The sequence below is a fragment of the Stegostoma tigrinum genome, chromosome 34 (assembly GCF_030684315.1).
Source record: "Stegostoma tigrinum isolate sSteTig4 chromosome 34, sSteTig4.hap1, whole genome shotgun sequence".
NCBI lineage: Eukaryota > Metazoa > Chordata > Chondrichthyes > Orectolobiformes > Stegostomatidae > Stegostoma > Stegostoma tigrinum.
The window spans coordinates 3,486,124-3,510,708 of NC_081387.1; the positions used below are offsets into that span (position 1 = coordinate 3,486,124).

General features: G+C 42.7%; 1 pseudogene; it reads left to right on the forward strand.

The window, feature by feature from the left end:
* The first annotated feature begins 1,965 nt into the window (after window positions 1-1,965).
* Window positions 1,966-20,485, forward strand: LOC125467698 (zinc finger protein 271-like; annotated as a pseudogene).
* Window positions 20,486-24,585: the final 4,100 nt, after the last annotated feature.

Here is a 24,585-nt window from a genome sequence, read left to right on the forward strand (position 1 = left end):
ACTCTAACAGTGAACAAATTAATTAAACCATTAACAAACTAAATAAATAGCTTCTAACTACTAACAATTCCAGAATAAGGTAAGATTCTAACGGTATGCTGTACCAGTAAATACAAGTCCCACTTATATATTAAAAAAATTTAGTCTCTTGAAATTACAGCCAGATTACATGTCTTCCAGAATGTTCTATGCTCTCTCGTCAGAAATGCCTTCTCCATTAATCCTTCTGTCAGGAATATTAACTAGTTGTTCCATTGGTACCGTTGTTGTATAGACTGTGTTTTTTCTAAGACATAGAGGAGCCTGTGGCAGCCAGCAACTCTTGAGAACTGAGGGCTGTTAGATTTGGTAGATGGTAGCTAGCTTTTGGCTCTTTGTCCAACTGCCCCCTTTTTATACCCTTGATGATATATCACTATTTCTTACAATAGGATTGATCCAATGTTGTCAAAACTATCAGTTAAATTTAATAGGTTTTTGGTATCTAAGTACCTGGTACAAATTGATTGAATAAATTCAAAAGCCTGTTGTCTTTTTTAAAAAAACTGCTGCTTGGCCCGCTAATAGTACAGCCTTTCGATACAAATGTATCCATTTTAAATCTCTAAGCACAGAAAAAGCACATGATCTTTAAAAGGGACCACACAATGCTTTACCCCCTAGCATTTTACAAACGTCAAATTCAAACGTCCTGCCTCCCAATCCATAAGTACCCTACCCGACTTTGCGACAGCGATTCCTTGTTTCCATGTCAAATATAGACATCAAAGTGCTGAAAAGCTAACCACAATTCCAAAATCTCTTTGTTCATGATACAGTAATACTTCTGATGCTGGCTTAGATTCTTATAGAAATATTCCATTGGCCTGTCTGTTCGTAACTCATCATACTGTAACAAGACTAAACTCACACATAAATAAGTAGCATCATCTGCGATTACATAAGGTTTAGAAAAATCAGGGGTGGCCAATGCTGGTTCATGTATTAAGACATCCTTAGTTTCTCAAATGCTGCTTGGCATTCTGCTGACATATCTCTTTTGCTTGTTTCTTTAACAAATGTATTAGCTGTGTAGCTAAGATACTGAAATCACCACAAATTTCCAGTAAAATTCACACATTCCTAAAACATCCTGATTTCTTATTTAGGAACAAGAAATTTTATTAAAACCTTCATTTTCACTGGTCTTGGCAACATCTGTCCTTGACCAAGCACATGTCCCAAGCAAGTCTGCCTTCCTTTTGCAACTTAATATTTTGCTAGATTTATCATCAAACCAGACAACTGTAATTGCTTAAACAGATTATTGACTCATTTTACATCTCTTCTTAAGTGTATAAGCTGCAGAATCATTTAAATACATTATGCAGTTATGAACATCAGTTATGACTTGAGTCATATGCCCTGGGATGTGGCTGGGTCATTCTTTAATACAAATGGCATTACTGGACAATGGTGTAATCCACTTGATGTCACAACATCAGAAATTGCTTTCCACCTTAATGTCAGTGGCATTTGCCAGTACCCATTCAATGGATCAATCTTCAAAAGGAATGAGGCACTGTCAACTCTGCTGATGCAGTCTTACAGTCACACAATTGGGTATGAATCTGTCTTTATGACCACAGTCATTTTTCTATAACTTATACAAAGTCTCCAATCAGTCTCACCTGTGTCCCCTCCCTCCTGTACATGTGCTGATGCCCCACTACACATCATCAATGCCTTGGATGCTGTTTGTCTTCCTTTTGTGATATGCTGTCAGACACCTCTGACAGTATGCAGCCCTCACTGATGTTGTCAGTTTGAAAGCTTCTGAGGGTGAAGAATGCTATTCCCACACTAGAAATCTCTGCCTAACATTTACCAGGGGAACTGAGACAGCAGCTGCAATAAGTGAGGTTTTATTTAGACAGGACACTGACAAATTTAAATCTCCACCTGATCTGCTGCTCAAAGGGGCAGCACAGTGGCTTTGTGGTTAGTATTGCTGCCTCACAGTGCTAGAGACCCAGGTTCGATTCCAGCCTCCGGTGACTGTGTGGAGTTTACACATTCTCCCCGTGTCTGCGAAGGTTTCTTCCGGATTCTCTGGTTGCCTCCCACAGTCCAAAAATGTGCAGGTTAGTTGGCTTGGCCATGAGGAATGCAGGATGTGAGGGTGTGTCATGTGTGATGCTCTTCTGATGGGCCGAATGGCCTCCATCCACACTGATTCTGTGATGAAGGCCCTTATATTTCACCGATAACAAGGTGCAGAGCTGGATGAGCACAGCAGGAAAGCTGACGGTTCGGGTCTGGACCCTTCTTCAGGAAAACCCACCTCCATTTCACCGGCTAAGCTTCGGGAAACTCATGTTGCTGCAGAAATATTTGGATTGGCTGTGAGAGACGTCAATCAGAGAGCCCACCCACTCTGCCCATTCTCTCCTCTTCCTCTTCCAGAGCTGGTTCACTTCCTGTAGGGACTGAAAACCAAGTGAGGAGATGGTGAGTGAAGGAGCAGCTTTTATACAAATTGTATCCCATAATATCCACACCAGTCTTCAGGCAGTCTGACTGTCCTGTGGGTAATCAGGGGTGGAAATGTCCCTTATGCTGTGTGAGAAGATCCAGCTGAGAGAGCTGTTTACTCAGTGCTTTGTGCTGAACTGTTTGACTGGAGCTGTGTGTTGGATATTGTGTGTGTTTATTGGAAGCATTTCCCTCCTGATTTCCAGCCTGAGTTTTATTGATGGCTCATTCCTGAATATGAAAAGGTGAGGTGTAATTATCTGGGAGGTGCTGAGGATCTGAGGATTCTTTCGGATTTCCTGTTGCTGAGTTCTCTGGGTGTGTGTGTAGTGTGTGCGTCGGGAATTGGTATTCTGCAGACTGAATAATCAGTTCACACTCTTTTTTCAAAGCACTCCAAGATTTAAGACCATGATATCTCTGTAACCTTTTCGGAGAAGAAGACAAAGACTTGCAGTTATATAAAGCCAAAAGCATATAAGATCCAAAAGCATGTTACAGCCAGTGAAGTACATTTGAAGTGTACTGATTGTTTTAATGCAGAAAATGTGACAGCTAATATGTGTACAACAAGCTGCCACATTCAGCAATTTGATAACGACCAGAAAATATTCTTTACTGGTTGATTGTGAGATTAACACCAGGGGTAATGTCCTATTCTTCTATAAAATAATATGAAGGTTCTTCATTACCCACGTCAGGAGAGAGAAAAAGGCCTGGTTTGAGATCTCATCTGAAAGGTGGCTCCTCTGACTTGTGGCACTGTCACACTCCCTTTGTGTTGAATTCTTTGGTGTTTGTGTCTGATCCTGCAAAGGATTCTTCATTACCATCCTTGGCTTTCACTATCATTTCACACTGTTGTCAGGATCAGGGACGCAGTGCACAGGAAAGGGACAAGAATCACTCGCAGGAGGGACCAGTGACAGCCTGCCTCAACTCATCTGCTGCAGCAGCCCCATCCATACCTTTAAGCTTTAGACTGATTATTCCCGTGCTCTCCTGGCTACTTTCATAGCTTATTCTGTAAACCTGAGCATCTCCACAACTCTGCTGATGAAGTCCTAACTGACACCAAGACCCATTATCCAATCATCTCTGTGCTCTCTGATCTACATTGGATCCTGGTCAAGCAGCAGCTCTGTTTTAAAGCTTTCTTCCTAGTTCTTCCATGACTTTGCCCCTGCCTATCTTTGTAATCTCTGTAACAATTCAGTTGCTATAATTAGGGATAGATTTATCGAAGAAACTTTTAAAATATTCTTTGAAGATTTTACCTGAAGTCCTGAATTTGGATTTGACAGTTTTGCCTGATGCTGTGGCTGATGACTGAATTTGGGATGTACAGTCTGGATGAGTGCAGTGTATCTAATTTCCTAGGATAAACAAGCCGCACTGAAGCAATATTTTCCTCATCTTCAAGCACCTCCTACCCAGTGAGTTTTCTTCAAATCATTTTGTAAAACAAGGGAAGAAATTTCAAAATCTCCATTGAATTAACATTTCTCCATAATCTTTTTAACACTCAATACTTGCTCCAAGGGTAAAATTGGCCTTCACCAGGTGGGCTCAAAATCATAGTGAATTGAAAACACATTTTACCCTCCCATTGCCTTCACGATATCTGGGAAATGGGTCTGAGTGGAGGAAAGAAAGTGGCCACATTGTCTGCTCCTGATCACTATCCAGTATCCCTGCTGGAAACACAGGGTGTGTGACAGTGAAGTGAGGAAAAAGAAAGGACTTAGAACATAAAACATACAGAGAACACTACAGCGTAGTACAGGCCCTTCGGCCCTCGATGTTGCGCCGACCTGTGAAACCAGACTGAAGCTTATCTAACCTACACTATTCCATTATGTTTATCCAAAGACCATTTAAATGCCCTTAAACTTGGCGAGTCTACTACAGTTGCAGGTAGGGCATTCCACGCCCTTACTACACTGAGTAAACACACTGCCTGGGTTTGTAAATAATGCAGTTAATGCATCCAGCAATGTAGTAAGATTTGCTGGGGGTGTGGGGGTTAGTTTAAAAAAATTGACAGAAAAAGCAAGGATATGACAGACAGGAAAAACAAAAATCAGAGGTCCCACTCCCGATGGCCAGAACAAGCTGATCTGACAATCTGAACCAGTCCTGCACAAGACAACAGGAGCCCTGGAAAAGCCCACAGATTATAACAAAAATCAGGAAGCAGCAAATGAAAACACCTCTTCACTCACTTCAGGCAAACCAAAGCCAATCCAAGAGATCTCTCAGATCCTGACTTGCATCTGATTTCCTCACACAAGGAAATAGCAGACTGGCACTCACTGTGGAACAGTCTCTAACTAAGGAGTCAACCCCTTCAGCAAAGAAGGAACAGAAGCTGGTGAAAATCATGTTTCGTTTTCCTGTTTTACAGAAGGATTGCACTGTAGAACACCAGAGAATACGGAGAGGGTGCACAGCACAGATAGATCCCAACAGTCATCCAAGGAACAACTGCACAACGACATGAACGAGAAACCAATTGAGTGTGAGGAACATGATCAAGTTTGCACACAGTCATCGATGCTCATGAATCACCAGCACATTGAAGGAGATGAGAAGCTGTTCAGGTGTGAGTTGTGTGAAAAGTCATTCTCGAAATCGTGGAATCTCCACAGGCACCGACGCACACACACAGGAGAGAAGCCATTCACGTGTGAGGTGTGTGACCAGTCCTTTGCACAGTTATCAACCCTTCGCACACACCGGCGCATTCACACAGGGGAGAGACCATTTGAATGCAGTGTGTGTAACAAATCATTCTCACATTCATCCACTCTCCGTGAACACCAACGCATTCACACAGGAGAGAAACCATTCAAATGTGATGTGTGCAACAAATCATTCTTGGACTCATCATCACTCCGTGTACACCAACGTGTTCACACAGGAGAGAAACCATTCACATGCGAAGTGTGTGATAAATCATTTGCACAGTTATCGACACTCCGTGCACACCAACGTATTCATACAGGGGAGAAACCAGTCAAGTGTGAGGTGTGTGATAAATCTTTTTCACAGTTAGGGAGTCTCCTGGTCCATCAGAAAATCCACACAGGGGAGAAACCCTTCAAGTGTGAGGTTTGTGGTAAAGCTTTTGTGAGATCTTCGAGCCTCCTGATACATCAGATGATTCACACTGGAGAGAAACCCTTCCAATGTGGTGTTTGTAAAATGTCTTTCATCCAGTCCTCCGATCTCCTGAGGCACCAGAGGATTCACACAGGAGAGAAACCCTTTAAATGTGACCTCTGTGACCGAGCCTTCAGACAGTTGTCGACTCTTGTGGATCATCGTCGTATTCACACGGGGGAGAAGCAGTTCCCATGTGAGGTGTGTGACAAGTCTTTCTCGAGGTCCTCATACCTCCTGCGACATCAGAGGATTCACACAGGGGAGTAATCCTTCAGCTGTGATATTTATGAAAATTCTTTCACCAAACTTCCAGTCTTCTAAAACGTCAACATTGGTGAGAGATGAGGGATAATTTTTTATTTGAGTGAGTTATGCAATAAAGACTTCACACAATTGTTGAATCTTTCACAGCAGTGATTTTCAAAAATTTTACCGGTGTAACCCTTTTTGGGGCTTGAAAATCGCACCAATCCCTCAGTGAGCGGTCAGGGGAATGGGGGATTGGCATGTTGAAACAGGACGTAGGAGGGATTGGAGCAAGATCTGGCCATTGCTACCTCAGAGAATGCAATCCCAAATTTCCAACTCATGACCAGACCCTAGTTTGGGAGACTCAAGTGCCAGAGCCTCTGAAGTCACACAGACACAAACTCTACCAGTGTGATGTGTGGGTATTGTTTTGGCCCCCTCGTCCTCTCTCATGACATACTGATGTCTGCATATGAACTGGTAGTTGGGTCATCTACTTCCATTGCACTGAGAACTGTCTGGGGTAGTCTGTTCTCGAGAGCTCACACAGGGGAGCTGTTATCCAGCTCCACACCGTGTTATTCCAAAACATTGTCTCTTTTAGGAGTGTCTGTTCTGTCCAAATCTTCCATGATATTTAAAACATTTTTCAAATCTCCTCTTAACCTTATCCAAGGAAAACAGTTCTAATTTCTCAATCCATCTATGTCCTCAACCCTGCAACTGAATTCCTTTAAATCTTTTCTGCACCCTCTCTAATATCTTCACATCCTTCCTAAACTGTGGTGCCCAAACTGATTGCAGTACTGCAGTGGAGGATGAAGCAGTATTTTACACAGCTAGAACATATAACTCCTTGCCTTTGTACTCAAAGTCCATGTTGATAAAGTCCAGGCTACTGTATGTTTTATTAACCACTCTCTCAAACAGCTTCAATGATTTTTGCCCAGATAAACCCAGGTTCCTCTACTCTGGCTGCTCTTCTAGAATTATGCCTTTATATTATCTCTCTGAGCTCCTTCAACCAAAATAATTCACTTCATACTTCTCTGCATTAAATTTCATTTGATACTTGTCCATCAGTGGCAACAGTCACTGTCTTCCTCAAATTCACATTATCTCCCAAATTTTATATTAATCACAAATGTTGAATTTTTGGCATGTACACCAAGTTCTAGCTCATTCATTTATATTAGGAAGAGTCCAGTCCAGGAAACATCTATTAACCACTCACCCGTTTTCCATCACTCAGCCTGTTTGTATTCATTTGCTTTTATTTTATTAGATTAGATTCCCTACAGTGTGGAAACAGGCCCTTTTGGCCCAACAAGTCCACACTGCACCTTGAAGCATCCCTTCACTCAGACCCATCCCCCTATAACCACACACCCCTGAACACTACGGGCAATTAGCCTGGCTGATCCACCTAGCCTGCACATCTTTGGACTGTCGGAGGAAACTGGAGCACCTGGAGGAAACCCACACAGACACGGGGAGAATGTGCAAACCCCACACAGACAGTCGCCCGAGGCTGGAATTGAACCCAGGTCCCTGGTGCTGTGAGGCTGCAGTGCTAACCACTGAGCCACCGTGCCACCCCAATTCTATATTCTATAATTCTATAACCTCTAATTTTGCTGATAAATCTGTTGTCTTGCACTTTATCAAACTCAAGTAAGGGAGTTCTATACAATTTGCTGTGAACATATTTGTGCTGGTTTCCTTTCATTAATCTGCATTTTTCCAAATGATTTCATTTTGTCCTGAATTAATTTTTCTAGAAGCTTCCAAATCACCAATGTTAAACCCATTAACTTGACTGGTAGTTGATAGGTTTATGTTTGCATGTATGAATTTGATGCGGGTGTAATATGTACAATGCTGCAGTTCTTTGGCACCACTCCTGAATGTAAGGAAGACTGAAAAATTATGGCCAATATCACCACAATTTCTACCCGCTATATCCTGACTGTACTTGAACCAACTCCTCTTTAAAAATTGTTCAGTTACCATTTCTCGTGACAATCTTATATTAAAATTTATATCGTCAAATCTGTAAGTATTTCTTTGAAATTGGTTTTCCTCCAGTTAATTATTTATGTTCTGAATTGTTCCTTGTCCTTTTCCATTGCTACACCTAAACCTTCTGATACAATTGTCTATATCCCCCGAACATGGCCTGAATGTCACTTACAATCGCTCAGTGAGATCCTTGACCCTGGTGCTAGAGAGGTAGCATATCACCATGGATTCATGCTTTCTGTCACAGAAATATTTATTTGTTCCCAGAACTATCAAGCCTCCTGTCTTGCTGTTCTAGTTTTCAATGTACCTCCCTGTACAGCTGAGCTAGCTGTTGGACCATGGATTCCCAGGATTACCCAACACTTTCATCAGGATTGAAAGCTCTGTACTGGTTAGAGAGTGAAATACGCTCACGGGTCCTGCACTATCTGCCTTCCTGACACTTCCTAAACTCGCCGTGAACAGCCCAACTCTAATTTTAATGCCATGGCCCCATCCTTGTAAAGTGAGCCAGCTGTCAGGAGTGGATATGAGGTAGAATCAGACCCAGCTTTAGTTGGTGACATGAATTATAAACAGAACCTCTTTAGGTGATAACTGTTTGACTAATATCATGGGAAACGTTTGGATACTCCTGTCTGGGAGCTCTATTATCCTCAATATGGGAGAGAGTGGGGGTGAGTCTCTACATACCTCTACATACCAGCCCATCACACTTTAAAGTAATAACTAACATGTTCACCTTACAAATGTTCATCTGACAAATTTCATTTCATCTTCTGGGAAAAATCTTGAGTCATTTTCAAATGCATTGTTATTTTACGATTCGTAGTTTGATTTACGCTGAATGTTGTCTTGTTGTTTGTCGCTTCATCAATCTCCTGTATAGTTGTATTTTTTACAATAAATTCACTGTTTAGCTTCAGCCAAGTGGACCACATTTCTTAGCCTGGAGTATTCCTATTCACTGAAGCATTCATGAACCTACAGCAAGTCTGCTGTTGTATTGGTCAATGTCACTGTGAGGTTTATTCATCCAGAGGTTTATAATTTACATTTCTCATGAAGCATCTATAAATCTAAGAAACCTTGTATTAATATATCAGCTTTCCCAACCTTGTTACATCATCAAAAGGCACCTGAGAGCCAATGAAATAAGGGTTGTAAGAAACTGATTTTCTAAATCATATATTCCCAAAAGTAGCAATATGCATGACTCGATGGCAGCCTCATTGCTCAAGTCTCTGGAAGGAGCCAAAAAACCCAGAACTTTCTACCTCGGAGACAAGTGCTAACTAAGCCACTACTGACAACACCCTCTAATATTCTGTTCTTTTAGATTCAGTTTTGAAACAGTTAAGTCCAAAGGATGCTAATAAACAGGCAGCTTGAAAGTTTGATTTGATTTAAAGTGGTAACTAGTTTGAGCTTCAGGTGTCAGCATTGTTTTTGTGTCTGGGATCCAGAAGCTGTGAAAATGGTAAAGCCCCTGGTGTCAGGAGAAGTGACATTGATGGAGAAAAGTTGTTAGACTGCAGGATTGAGCAACAGCCTATGACTTTGATACTGACAGAGGATCCTCACATCAACCAAAAAAACCCAATCATCCTAAATCCCATAGGCTCATGTACAGCCACACTCCAACACAACCAGCAGCCAGTTGATAATAAAATGGGAGGCTGGATGAACACAGCAGGCCCAGCAGCATCTCAGGAGCACAAACTGGCGTTTCGGGCCTAGACCCTTCATCAGAGAGGGGGATGGGGTGAGGGTTCTGGAATAAATAGGGAGAGAGGGGGAGGCGGACCGAAGATGGAGAGAAAAGAAGATAGGTGGAGAGGAGAGTATAGGTAGGGAGGGGATAGGTCAGTCCAGGGAAGACGGACAGGTCAAGGAGGTGGGATGAGGTTAGTAGGTAGGAGATGGAGGTGCGGCTTGGGGTGAGAGGAAGGGATGGGTGAGAGGAAGAACAGGTTAGGGAGGCAGAGACAGGTTGGACTGGTTTTGGGATGCAGTGGGTGGAGGGGAAGAGCTGGGCTGGTTGTGTGGTGCAGTGGGGGGAGGGGACGAACTGGGCTGGTTTTGGGATGCGGTGGGGGAAGGGGAGATTTTGAAGCTGGTGAAGTCCACATTGATACCATTGAGCTGCAGGGTTCCCAAGCGGAATATGAGTTGCTGTTCCTGCAACCTTCGGGTGGCATCATTGTGGCACTGCAGGAGGCCCATGATGGACATGTCATCTAAAGAATGGGTGGGGGAGTGGAAATGGTTTGCGACTGGGAGGTGCAGTTGTTTATTGCGAACCGAGCGGAGGTGTTCTGCAAAACGGTCCCCAAGTCTCCACTTGGTTTCCCCAATGTAGAGGCAGCCACACCGGGCACAATGGATGCAGTATACCACATTGGCAGATGTGCAGGTGAACCTCTGCTTAATATGGAAAGTCATCTTGGGGCCTGGGATAGGGGTGAGGGAGGAGGTGTGGGGGCAAGTGTAGCATTTCCTGCGGTTGCAGGGGAAGGTGCCGGGTGTGGTGGGGTTGGAGGGCAGTGTGGAGCGAACAAGGGAGTCACGGAGAGAGTGGTCTCGCCGGAAAGCAGGCAAGGGTGGGGATGGAAACATGTCTTGGGTGGTGGGGTCGGATTGTAGATGGCGGAAGTGTCGGAGGATGATGCGTTGTATCCGGAGGTTGGTGGGGTGGTGTGTGAGAACGAGGGGGATCCTCTTTGGGCGGTTGTGGCGGGGGCGGAGTGTGAGGGATGTGTTGCGGGAAATGCGGGAGACGCGGTCAAGGGCATTCTCGACCACTGTGGTTGGGAAAGTTGCCGTCCTTGAAGAACTTGGACATCTGGGATGTGCGGGAGTGGAATGCCTCATCGTGGGAGCAGATTCAGTGGAGGCGAAGGAATTGGGAATGGGGGATGGAATTTTTGCAGGAGGGTGGGTGGGAGGTGGTGCACTTTAGGTAGCTGTGGGAGTCGGTGGGCTTGAAATGGACATCAGTTACAAGCTGGTTGCCTGAGATGGAGACTGAGAGGTCCAGGAAGGTGAGGGATGTGCTGGAGATGGCCCAGGTGAACTGAAGGTTGGGGTGGAAGGTGTTGGTGAAGTGGATGAACTGTTCGAGCTCCTCTGGGGAGCAAGAGGCGGCGCCGATACAGTCATCAATGTAACGGAGGAAGAGGTGGGGTTTGGGGCCTGTGTAGGTGCGGAAGGGGGACTGTTCCATGTAACCCACAAAGAGGCAGGCATAGCTGGGGCCCATGCGGGTGCCCATGGCCACCCCCTTTGTCTGTAGGAAGTGGGAGTAATCGAAAGAGAAGTTGTTGAGGGTGAGGACGAATTCGGCTAGGCGGATGAGGGTGTCAGTGGTGGGGGACTGGTTGGGCCTGCGGGACAGGAAGAAGCGGAGGGCCTTGAGGCCATCTGCATGCAGAATACAGGTGTATAGGGACTGGACATCCATGGTGAAAATGAGGTGTTGGGGGCCAGGGAATTGGAAGTCCTGGAGGAGGTGGAGGGCGTGGGTGGTGTCACGGACGTAGGTGGGGAGTTGCTGGGCCAAAGGGGAGAAAATGGAGTCCAGATAGGTGGAGATGAGTTCGGTGGGGCAGGAACAGGCTGAGACAATGGGTTGACCAGGGCAGGCAGGTTTGTGGATTTTGGGAAGGAGATAGAAACGGGCCGTGCGGGGTTGGGGAACAATGAGGTTGGAGGCCATGGGTGAGAGGTCCCCTGAGGTGTTGAGGTCATGAATGGTGTTGGAGATGATGGTTTGGTGCTCGGGTGTGGGGTCATGATCGAGGGGGCGGTAGGAGGTGGTGTCGGAGAGTTGGCGTTTAGCCTCGGCGATGTAGAGGTCAGTGCGCCATACTACCACTGCGCCACCCTTGTCTGCGGGTTTGATGGTGAGGTTGGGGTTGGAGCGGAGGGCTGCCCGTTCTGTGGGGGAGAGGTTGGAGTGGGAGAGAGGGGTGGAGAGGTTGAGGCGGTTAATGTCTCGACGGCAGTTGGAGATGAAGAGGTCGAGGGAAGGTAGGAGGCCTGGGGTTGGTGTCCAGGAGGAGGTCTTGTGTTGGATCCAAGCCATTTGATAATCCTGGTTTTTCCTCAATGTCACTGAACTGCACTGCAGTCTCCCACTATAAGATGCACTGTGTCTGGAAGACTTCCGTCGTTTTCCCTTATTCTGACGTGAAATGCATCGTCTGATGACATTACAGTGAGTACAATCGAGTCAGAGACAGACAGGTGAGTCTTGATTCTGATGCAGGTATGCGTCTCCCATGTTAATGCAAGTAATCCAACACTGTTCCCGATTGTCTGCCTTCAGATGTTGTCCTTTTCTCCTTTGAATCTGCTGTTTTCCACTTTTCTAAAAGAACAAATCTTGAGCCCTCAAGCCATGTCAAAAACGGTCCCATCTCTAACCCACCTTTCCTCATCGAAGATTTTCAATGTAATGTCACCTGCAAATTGTGAAAGGGGACGTTTGTTGGTTGAGGGGTGAGAAACAAGGTGAAATTCATGCAAAGAGTGTGCCATTAGGCAAGAGGTTCGCAAAGATGTCTGCTGCAGAGTGAAGGATCAGTTACTCTTCCAGTCACAGAGTCAGTCCCTGAGCTAGTCACTGTCCAAATACAGATATGCCTGAGAACAGAGTCGCTCCCAGTGCCACGCTATTCTTTGATCTCAAACGCCTCTCCTGTGCATGTGATCCCACCCATCATCATGCTTTGAACACTGTAGATCCTCTCCTTTCTAATCTGCTGTAAAACATACGTATTGATGTCAGTTTGAAAGCCCATTCCCTCACTAGAAATCTCTGTCATACATTTACCAGGGGAACTGAGACAGCAGCTGCAATAAGTGAGGTTTTGTTCAGATGGGACAATGACAAGTTTAAATCTCCACCTGATCTGCTGCTCAAAGTCACCTCCATTTCACTGGTCAGTTTCACAAGCTTCAGGAAACTCATGTTGCTGCAGAAATATTTGGATTGGCTGTGAGAGACGTCAATCACAGAGCCCACCCACTCTGCCCACTCCCTCCTCTTCCTCTTCCAGAGCTGGTTCACTTCCTATAGGGACTGAAAACCCAGTGAGGAGATGGTGAGTGAAGGAGCAGCTTTTATACAAATTGTATCCCATAATATCCACACCAATCTTCAGGCAGTCTGACTGTCCTGTGGGTAATCAGGGGTGGAAATGTCCCTTATGCTGTGAGAGAAGATCCAGCTGAGAGAGCTGTTTACTCGGTGCTTTGTGCTGAACTGTTTGACTGGAGCTGTGTGTTGGATATTGTGTGTGTTTATTGGAAGCATTTCCCTCCTGATTTCCAGCCTGTGTTTTGTTGATGGCTCATTCCTGATCATGAGAAGGTGAGGTGTCATTATCTGGGAGGAGCAGAGTGTCTGAGGATTCTTAGTGATTTACAATTGTTGAGTTAAAACCAAAAGAACTGCAGATGCTGTCAATCAGAAACAAAAACAAGGTTGCTGGAAAAGCTCAGCAGGCCTGGCAGCATCTGTGAAGGAGAAAACAGAGTTAATGTTTTGGGTCCGGTGACCATTCTGAGGCTGAACTGGAGAGATTTTGAATGATCTAATAACTGAAAACTTTGCATCTAGAAGGCACTGTGTGCCAACCACAGTCTGTATGTAGCATATCTATACTCTGCCATTACCATCAAGCTCGGACATCAACCCTGGTTCAATGGAGAGTGCAGGAAGGCATGTCAGGAGCAGCACCAGGCATTCCTAAAAATGAAATGTCAACCCAGTGAAGCTACAAAATAGGAATTTTTGCATGCCAACAGCAGAAACAACAAGTGATAGGGCTAAGCAATGCTGTAGCCAAATGTAAGCTCTGCAGTCCTGTCACATTCAGTTGTGAATGGGGTTAACCATTAAAAAACTAACAGGAGGAGGAGTCTCCACAAATATGCCCATTCCGAATGATGGAGATCAGTGCTGAAAGGACAATATGCATTTGTAACCATTTTCAGCCAGAAGTAGGGATGATCTACTTTGGGCCCCTCCAGAGGTCCCCAGCATTACTTTTGCCAGTCTTCAGCCAATTGGATTCACTCCACATGTTGTCAAGAATGGCTGAATGCTCTGGATACTGCAATGGTTATGGACCCTTCAATACTCAACGTAGAACGTATAAACAGGATTATGCTATTCAAACTCTCGAACATGCACCACTATTCAATCAGATAATGTCTGATCTGATTAAAAAAAATACTGTATTTTTTGGCTCAACAAAAATTCTGATCACTAACCTATATTTAGCAAGAAATTTTTTTGTTAATTTTTTTTAATCCCTTGCCAGCTTTTCTTCTAAGTCAAATATTGTGCCCGTTTATTTGTGCATAGACTATCAGCCAAATTCTGAAACATTGTCAAAATATTGGGACTTCCTTATTCTTTTAATGTTAAAGTCAGCGGTAATCTTTATGCTCAAGCTGAGCTAATTACTTTACTGGATGATGTATCAGTCAAATTTCAATAAAATTGTTAGGAACAATAAAAATGTCAAGATTCAGAGAAACTGGTATCTGAGTTATGGGATAGGACAGAGAGATTTCCTTGGTTAGACCTGAAGGCAGAATTAGTTTCGGGAAAAGTTTGGAAAATTGAAATACATGATATTCAAGTTTCACTGGTGAAAACGTAATTTGGAAAATGGTGTAGTTGAAGACTTAGTGCAATGCTGACTGAGACAGATTGCTAAAAGAGAATTATGCATAACTACTTGACCAATTAGTTGTTTCATTGAAGTCCTCCAGAAGCTTCCATTTCACAAGCAGGTTGTGGTCTCTTTTGAATTTTGCTTTCTGCTCAGTGGAATGCCAATAGGATGAACAGGATTTACTCTTCTGGAGGTTAAATTGCTTTATTATATGCTTGTAATAAGACCCTTGTCTCTGAATAAAATATGACACCATTTAAATATTGCCAGATGGGAATGGATTGCTTTAAGGCCAATAAATACAAATTGGCTAATTTTAATGAGTTTCTGGATGAACCTTAGACCATTCATTTAATATATTCATACATTTTTTGTGGTTAGCCCTCTGACATTCCTTTTTCTTAGTGTGGGATTTGTAGCAGGCTTTCTTCCTCCGTATCCCATATTTTCATTTATTCACTAATCAATTTTTCTTGTTTAACCTGAGCTCATTTACCTGAGAAATGTATTTATTCTACAAGCCTACACTGTATCTAGTGCACTATACCTAAAGGTCTTGATTTTCTTTCCAACAAATTGTTGAACAATCTTCTGAATTCTTTTGGCTTTAATTGTTTGTTACTTAATTGAAGTGACTTTTGAAGTTACCCACACGCATCTTAGTGATGGTTATTCATGCAACAGTTCATGATGAATGTTATCATGATTCTATACTTTCTATTTCATGTGCAGTTTCTTTGTTCTTTTACAAATGATAAAGCCACATGTATAAGGTACAGTCATATAAAGCATTTACCAACACTAACTCTAAACCAGTTTTTCTGAAGAAGGGTCTCGACCTGAAACACCGACTTTCCTGCTCCTCTGATGCTGCTTCGCCTGCTGTGTTCATCCAGCTTCACACCGTGTTATCTCTAATTGTAAACCACTTGTCTTTTCTCAGTTTACAATGAGTCGATTGAAAATCTCCAATTAACCTAATTACCCATTTTCACAAACTCTTTCATTTTTTTCATTAAAGTAAATTATTGTTATGTACCTGCTAAACTGGTGTTCTAACATAGTAGTGTTCCTACATCTGAGCCAGGAGATCCAGATTCAAGTCCCACTAACCCTGATGTGTGATCTAATGTGATTGAAGAAAAGGAATTGCCAGAGGAAGTGGTAGATACAGGTACAGTTATAACATGTAAAAGACATTTGGACAGGCACATGAAAAGGAAAAGTTTAGATGTATACGGGCTAAATGCAGGCAAATGGGACTAATTTACTTTGGGAAACATGGTTGGTATTGATGAGTTGGACCGAAGGGTTTCCTTCCATGCTGAATGATTCTATGACTCTACATGTTCCTGCAATGCCTCATAGCCTCTGATTCCCTTGTCAGTCAAGAATCTATCAAACTCTGCATAAAAAAATTTGTATTTAATGGCACTGCCTCCACTTCCCTTACAGGAAAGGGATTTCACACACAAACAACCCTCTGAGAGAAAACATTTCTATCTTGAAAGGCAGAGTCCTTTCTAAACTATGATGTTTAGTCTCTGCCACAGTCCTTTCAGCATTCACCCTGTTACGTTCTATCAGGAGATACATACATGTACTCAACAAACCAGCTCGGCGAGCCAACCAACCTCAACATGTACTGAAGATCTACGCTCAGAGCTACCTGCAACCCTTTCCAAGCTGTTGCAGTACACTTATAACACTGGTGTTTACCCAAGAATGAGTAAAATTACCAATGTAAGGCCTGTCTATAAAAAGCAGGACAAAATCAACCATGCACATTATTGCCCTGTCAATCTACTCCCTGTCATCAACAAAGTAATGGTAGGTGCCATTAACATTACTGTCAACAGAATTTACAAAACAGTAATGTGAACCTTTATACTCAGACTCCATGCATTACTCGGCTTCTGACCTCATTAAACCTTGGTTCAAATGTGAATAAAAGTACTGACCTTGAGGTAACGTGCAAGTGATGGCCCCAGTACCAAGGTAGCATTTGACCATGTCTGATATCAAGAAGCCTTGACAAAACTGGAGTTAATGGGAATAAGGGGGAAACTGAGTCATGCCTAGCTGAACGAGAAATGATTGTGGTTGTTTAGGTCAATCATCTGACACCCAGGACTTAACTACAAAGTTTCTCTGGGTAGTGTCCAAAAATCATTGGTAGCTTCATCAATGGTCAGAAGTGGGAATGAGCACTGATGATTCCATAATGTTTAGCATCATTTGCAACTCCCCAGATACCAAAGCTAATGGTGTTAATGTGCAGAAAGACCTGGATAACATTCAGGCTTGAGACAACAAGTGGCAAGTTACAGGCAAATAACATTTATGACACATGAGCCAGGCAATGACCATCACCACAGGAGAGAATTTGACCTTGAAATTCAATGGAATTGCCATAATTAAACCCCTTGCTATCGACATCCTAGGGGTTACCATTGACCAGAAATTGAATTTGACCAGGCAAATAAATACCATAGCTACAAGAGCAGGTCAGAGGCTCCAAATCGTACAGTAAGTAACTCATCTTTTAACTCCCCAACACTATTTACAAAGCACAAATAAGGAGTGTGATGGAATATCCCTCACTTGCCTAGCTAAGTGCATTGTCAGCACCACTCAAGATGCTAGACATCATCCAGGACAAAACAACACCCATGATAGAAATCCCGGCTACCACCCTAAACAGTGACTCACTTTGATGATTGCAGAGATGCACAGTTGCAGCAGTGAAAAGTATCTCCAAGATGCATATCTCATTTGTGAAGACCTTGCAAACCCATTATCTGTACCATTTCAAAGGACAAGGATGGCTGATGCATGGAAACATCATCAATTGTAATTTCTGTTACAATGCTGACATGGAACTATATTGCCATTCCTTCACTGTAGTTGACTCAATGTTCTTGATCTCCCTTCCTAACAGCACTGTGTGTGTCCTTACAGTGGAATGAATGCACTAAGTCAAAAAGGTGGCTCACTCCACTTAGCACAATGCAGTTTCAAATGGGCAATAAGTGCTGTCCAAGTAAGTAATGTGCATTTTATGAAAGTATAAAGTTTAAAAAAAATCTAGAGTCAGCCCTTTTAGCAAAGGAGAAGAATAAATTGGAGGAAATTCCGTTTCCTTTTCCTGTTTTCTAGAAGGATTTGCACTGTACTACATCATAGAGGATAGACACTGCCGATAGATCCTGACCATCATCAGAGGAACCACCGTACAACTGTGGGAAGACTTCAGTCCCTTCACAGCATAGTACAACACAGAGAAAGTTGGGCAGTGAAACCACCATCTATAAATTTGTCAAATCAGCGGAGCTTTGACATATAATCAGATCTGAGACTGTCAGTGATGTGGAGCCGGCCATCAGAACCAGCATTTCTAAAGGTTCAGCAGTGGGTGATTGATCAGAGTGAGGCTGGGAAGAAGTGTGAGTCAGGTCCAAGTGCAATGAGAGCTTCAATCATTCATTGAGACTCATGAACCACTGACTAATTCCAACAAGGTTGAATTGTGAGGTGTGAGTTGTGTGAGGACTCTGCAGAATCATCTATTGTATGAATGTATATGTTTACACAAGAATAGCTACATGGAAGAGAAACCATTCAAATATGAGGTCTGCAACCCAGCCTTTATACAGATGTTAGCACCAGTGAACCACTGGTGGAACCACATTGGCGAAAAGCCATTTAAATGCGAACTTTGTAATAAGTGCTTTGCCCAGCCATCAGGCCTGAGTTATCACCAGCACATTCACACAGGAGAGAAACCATTCACGTGTGAGATGTGCAACAAATCATTTCCGTCATCATTGACTCTCCACAGACACCAGCACATTCACACAGGGGAGAAACCGTTCTCATGTGGCATGTGTAATAAATCATTCTCAAGATCATCACACTTAAGCACACACCAGTGCGTTCACACAGGGGAGAAACCATTCATATGTGAGGAGTGTGACAAATCATTTTCACAATTATCGCACCTGAGCATGCATCAACGGACGCACACGGGGGAGAAACCATTTAAGTGTGAGGTATGTGACAAATCATTCTCGCTGTCATCATCTCTCCGCACACACCAACACATTCACACCAAGGAGAAGCCATTCAAATGTGAGACGTGCACAAAATCGTCCTCAGAAGCGGGGAACCTCCACATGCATAAACGTATCCACACAGGGGAGAAACCTTTCAAATGTCAGGTGTGTGACAAAGCATTCTCGCAGTCATCAAGACTCCTGCGCCATCAGAGGATTCACACAGGGGAGAAACTATTTGTATGCGAGGAATGCGATAAATCATTCTCTGATTTAGCAGGTCTTCATGTACACCGACGCATTCACACCTGTGAGAAACCATTCATGTGTGAGGTATGTGAAAAATCATTCTCGCAGTCATCACACCTCCGTAAACATGAACGCATTCACACTGGGGAGAAACTTTCCAAGTGTGAGGTGTGTGACAAGTCATTCTTGGACTTAGGGGCCCTCCACGTACACCGACGCATTCACATGTGAGGTGTGTGACAAATCGTTTTCTCAGTGGTCGAGCCTCAATTTACACCAACGCATTCACACAGGGGAAAGCCATTCAAGTGTGACTTGTGCAAAAAATCATTCCGGGTTTCATCAAAACTGCTGCGCCATCTGAGGATCCACACAGGAGATTAATCGTTCACTCCTGAGGTTTGTGATAAAGGAATCTTGACATCTTCACACTTCCCTGGTTACCACAGGACTCACCCAGAATAGAAGTTGTTCTGTGTCTCCTGGCACCTCAATGCATTCACACTGGTGAGAAACACTCTCCATACAACTTTGATGTTAATATCTCCTCGCAGTTGTGAGAAGTCCCACAGAATCAGAAAACCCATGCAGGGTGCTCAGTGGGACTGAGACACAGAACAAGAAGCAGCTTTCACTCCCATCAAACACCTAGTGATGACATCACCAGTGCTGAGGGGTTATGATGTCAACAATGGAGCCACCCTGCAGTGTGATGTCAGTGACACAGGACTTGGAGTAATCCCCATGCAGTGAGGGCAACCCGTTGGGTTTGTATCCAGAGCGTTAACACATACTGAATAACATGGTACGCAGATTGAGAAAGAGAGACTTGATATCTACTTACAAGCTTTTCAACATGTACCTGTTTGTGAGAGAAAGAGTGATGGTCAAATCTGACCTCAAACCATTTCAATGCATGTTTCTTAAATTGCTTCTGTTTGCTCCAAAGCATTTGCAAATGATGTTACTTTGCAGAGATATCAATTGGGACTATGCATCTGAACATTTATATATGTGCAATTCAAGGCATAACCAAAACGTGACTGTAATTATGAGATATACCTGAACAATGTCTGTAAAATAACTGGAAAGTGTTATTGCAGAATTTCTTTACCTTTTATTATGAGAAGGAGAATGTTTTGATAAATTCCTTTATACACTGTACCTAACCATATTTATGTGATTTGTGATGTTATATGTAATAAAGATTTAAAGGCAGTAACCATTTTACACACGTTTAAAATTTAAATTGCTCCAAATATTAATGAGTTCCCTGAAACTTGAGAAACTGACTGGTGAAAACGGAGGTGTCTTTGAGCAGCAGATTGAGTGGAGATTTAAACTTGTCCCATCTGAATCAGACCTCACTTATTGCAGCTGCTGTCTCAGTTTCCCCGTAAATGTTTGACAGAAATTTCTAGTGTGAAAATAACATTCTGCATCCTCAGAGAATTTCAAGCTTACAACATTTGTGTGGGATGTGTAGCCTCGGATGTGTTGACAGCAGAGTAGAAGAATAAGGCCCACAGCATCCAAGGCAGTGATCATGTGCAGTGATGGGATCATGCACAGGAGAAAGGAGCACAAGGTGAAGTGGGGCACTTTTCACCAAACTCTCTTTTTTGCACTTTCTTGGTTAAATTAATTCTTATTAAAGGAATTGTTAGCTTTTATTAAAAGAAATCAATTGAGGTCTAGAGTTTTTATTTAATAACACTATTGTATAAGGTAGTGCTTCTGAAAGGGTTAATGTTGGAGCCTGCAACAAGTTGCACCCAATCCCAATATCGTACCTTCTTGGGTAGAGAATAGTGAAGTTTAACTTGAGATCCTGATAGCGACATAAGTGTCGTCATTGTTTCCAGATAAACTTATTTATCATGACTTATTTATTAGCCAACGTAACTTACACCTGGTGCTGTGTTATAAATTACACCTTGTTCAGAAAAATGCCTCTTCTGGTTAAGATACCTTAGTTGTTAATCCTTATAAGGTAGGAAATCATTGATTTTACCTGTGAAAAACACAGAAAACCTTAGTTTTGGCAACAGAGGTGAGGAAACACCCACTTTGCTTTCAGAAAGCAGGAAACCAACATTTTGAATGCAAAAACATGGGACCCCTAGTAAGCAGAACAGAAATGCAACATTGCTTCAGTGCAGAATTTAAAGTATTAAAGGAAGATAAATAATGGATCAAAGCTACAAGATTTAAATGACCAAAAGATTAAAAACAAAAAATAACTGCAGGTGCTGGAAATCTGAAACATAAACAGAACTTGCTGGAGAAACTCAGCAGGTATGTAGCATCTGTGGACAGAATGCAGTTAACATTTTGAGTCCAATGAACCTTCTTCAGAACCCAGAGACAGAAAACATAAGCAGTTACTGCATGATTAAAAGCTTCAAAGCCAAACATTGAGACATTGCAAAATTTAAAACAATAATCAGATGAATGTCTTAAAAAGAAAATATCAGGACAAAAACAAAGATTTAACATCAAAAAGATAGTAAGAACTGCAGATACTGGAGAATCTGAAATAACAAGGCATAGAGCTGGATGAATACAGCAGGCCAAGCAGCATCAGAGGAGCAGGAAAGCTGATGGTTCGGGCCGAGACCCTTCTTCACCTACACCTTGTTATTGCATATTTAATATCACAAGATTGGATATTTTACAGAAAACAATAAATGCAAAACCTTTTTAAATCTTAAGTTGAAGAAGTAAATTTATAATTGCATTCAATACGAACCACAATGGATGATGTTATCAATCGTCAAAATATAAAGGCACAGATACATTTGAAGAAATTTTACAAGATTTTGACAATTATTTGAATCTGAGAAGAAACATTTTTGAGAGTACAAGATTCAACATGTGTTTCAATCTTATAGTCACTAACAGTCCCCATTTACAACTACTCACCCTCCCATCCTGATGGTTAGCAACTCCTTTGTCTGTTCAACTGTCTTTCTCTCCCTTTGGGCTCTATCCCATCGTTTACTCCCTACCCCTTCCACCTTCCTATTTTCTGCATCTACACTGACGTTTTCCCAGCCACTGTGGAGGGGTCACCGGACCCGAAATGTTGACCCTGTTTTCTCCTTCACGGATGCTGCGAGACCTGCTGAGCTTTTCCAGCAACTTTGTTTTTGTTCCTGATTTCCAGCATCAGCAGTTCTTGCTATTTCTGAGAATATGTCAAATGTTGTGGACTAAAAAGAGCCTTAGGCACAAGCAGCCCACAGCCATGACTAAAGAATGGCCACTTTTACACAATAGGCAGATGTTAAGACACAATTTCAGAGCGACGAAGAGGCCAATTGCTTTCTCATATGATGATGTTGATGTGTTGGAATCACCACCATTGGAAAAATACCTGAGGCATTCCAAAAGGAAACTGATTCAAACAACTCAATTTAAACAACTGTTTATGTCAATGGACATTTCATTAATTTTAAGTTTGGTACAGGGACCAGTGATACTGTCTTGTTAGAACATATGAAACAGCTTTTAAAGATGAGACTGCCTGTTCCATGTGAAATAAATCACAGCGTTAAAAGTTTGCCACAAGTAACGGTGCAACACAAAGAGTATGCAAGTTGAAAATGTATATTTCATTCACAATCAAGACTTTTGAGGTAACAAACAAGTCCTCAGCTCAATGTCCTTGAGGTAGCAGAAAGAGTTGAACCAGTTTCCAACGGACCATTTAGCTAAGGACTTAACCTATTGGCCAACCAGTCAATGGGCACCAGGCAAATTTAATTTAGCTTCTGTGACTTTTTACAGAAGCCAAAAACAAATCAATTGATATACTGGCAATGGCACAAACATAACATTTCACGTGGTCAAGAAGAACCAGTGTCAAGCAAGCCACAGAGATTCAAGCAAATATGACAAGAAAAAGAGAGATGAAGGTGGTACCACTGATCTAATTGCAATTAGATCTTCACAAGAAGCCCAGTGAGTTGGTCAAAAACACATACTTTGAGCACTGGCAGCATTACAAAAGTATGGATGGTGTCTGAGTGTTTGATCAAAGACAAATTATTCCAGTTTCTTGGAAAGACATCAAGAATATTGCGGCATTGTCAGGTGTACAGCCAGGGCTAGTAAGTAGTGTGACATTCAGGGATCTCCTGAAAGGTTGAAGATCTCACAAAGGATTATCAAATCCATGACCACACAGGTTTAGATAAATTTTCCACTCCTATGATCATTAAAGAAAATTCAGGTGACAGAAACCAAGAAAGTTTTCAAGAAGACACAGATGAGAAGAAAATGAATTTGCAGTGCAACCCACTTGAGCTTTTGGGTGAATATTTAACTGAAGTTATTTAGACAGCAAAGCAATGTGATGAACAAATTAGTCCAACAGATTTGGCTTTTATATCAGGTGATGAGATCACCCAAGTTTAAGAAGAAGATCTTAATTCTCCATCTTCCAAAGAATTGTCAGTCACATTAACAGAGGAAATACTAAATAAACAGTAAACCTGGAGTGGCATGGTTGACAGTGTGAAAATCTCTAATTCACCAGGAAATCTACAGAGGGCCAATGAAAATGCCCAACTTACAGAAAAAAAGGTGAAACTGAAACACTTCTATACTGTTCTAAACCAAAGTCCACAGATTCAAGATGTGGTCAACAAGAAATGAGCTGGCTCAGAAATCCAAAATATTACAAAAAAGAAACGACCTGTCTCTATTGGAGTTGTTATGTGCTACAATGGAAATTCACTTCATTAAGGATTCCCCAGCTGTTGATTTAACAGGGCAGAGTTCCTCAGTGAAGGGAATTTGGGCAAGAAAGTGATTCCTCAGATAAAGTAAAAATTTCATTTGGAGTTAATTCCTCACCAGGAGCTGAAATGGTGGTTTATTCAAGAAAGTTCAATGTCAGCAGGGAAGTGCCAGGGTATCTTGTGGGGACAATGCTTGGAGGATTGATTCCACCCTTTGCTGATCATTCCCTTGCAGTTTAACAGATGGACCTCAATGCAGTGTATGCCATCTTCTCCATCCAGTTACTGGATGAAGGGGCCAGCCTTGATCAGCATCAAGGGTGCTAATGCACTGTTGGGACCTGATGAACAAGTCCAGTTTCAAAAATGTCATCAGATCATGGAGCTGATTTGCCAGAGCCTGCCCCATCGTCAGCTGAACAATCTGCTCCTCATGGTCTGTGGCAGCTCGTCTCAGCAACACCTGAGCTATGCCTGGGCTGCTTTCTTGCTTGATGACAACTTCTTCATTTGACAGAGACGACAACTTGAGAACCAGGTCTCAGATATCCTTAATGTGCTGGGGCCTCATTTGGAGTTAAGGAGGTGAAGTGGCAGGTTTTACAAGGGTGTAAAAGCTTTGACCTCACTGAACTCTATAGCAGTTATGTCCCGTCTACTGCTCTGTTGCCCTCCTTGGGACAAGTTCATCCAGTCTGTGTGGGGAGCAAGAGCTGAGGATAAAGTCTGTGTGGTATCTTGTGTACTCACTTGAGAGAAAAACCTGCCCTATCAGTCAATATCTTCCTGACAGCCATGAAAATCTCACTCAGCCAGTGTCTCCCTGACTGCCTTCCACGGCCTATATGTAATTCTCACTCAGCCTAGGATGGCAGGCATGGTGAC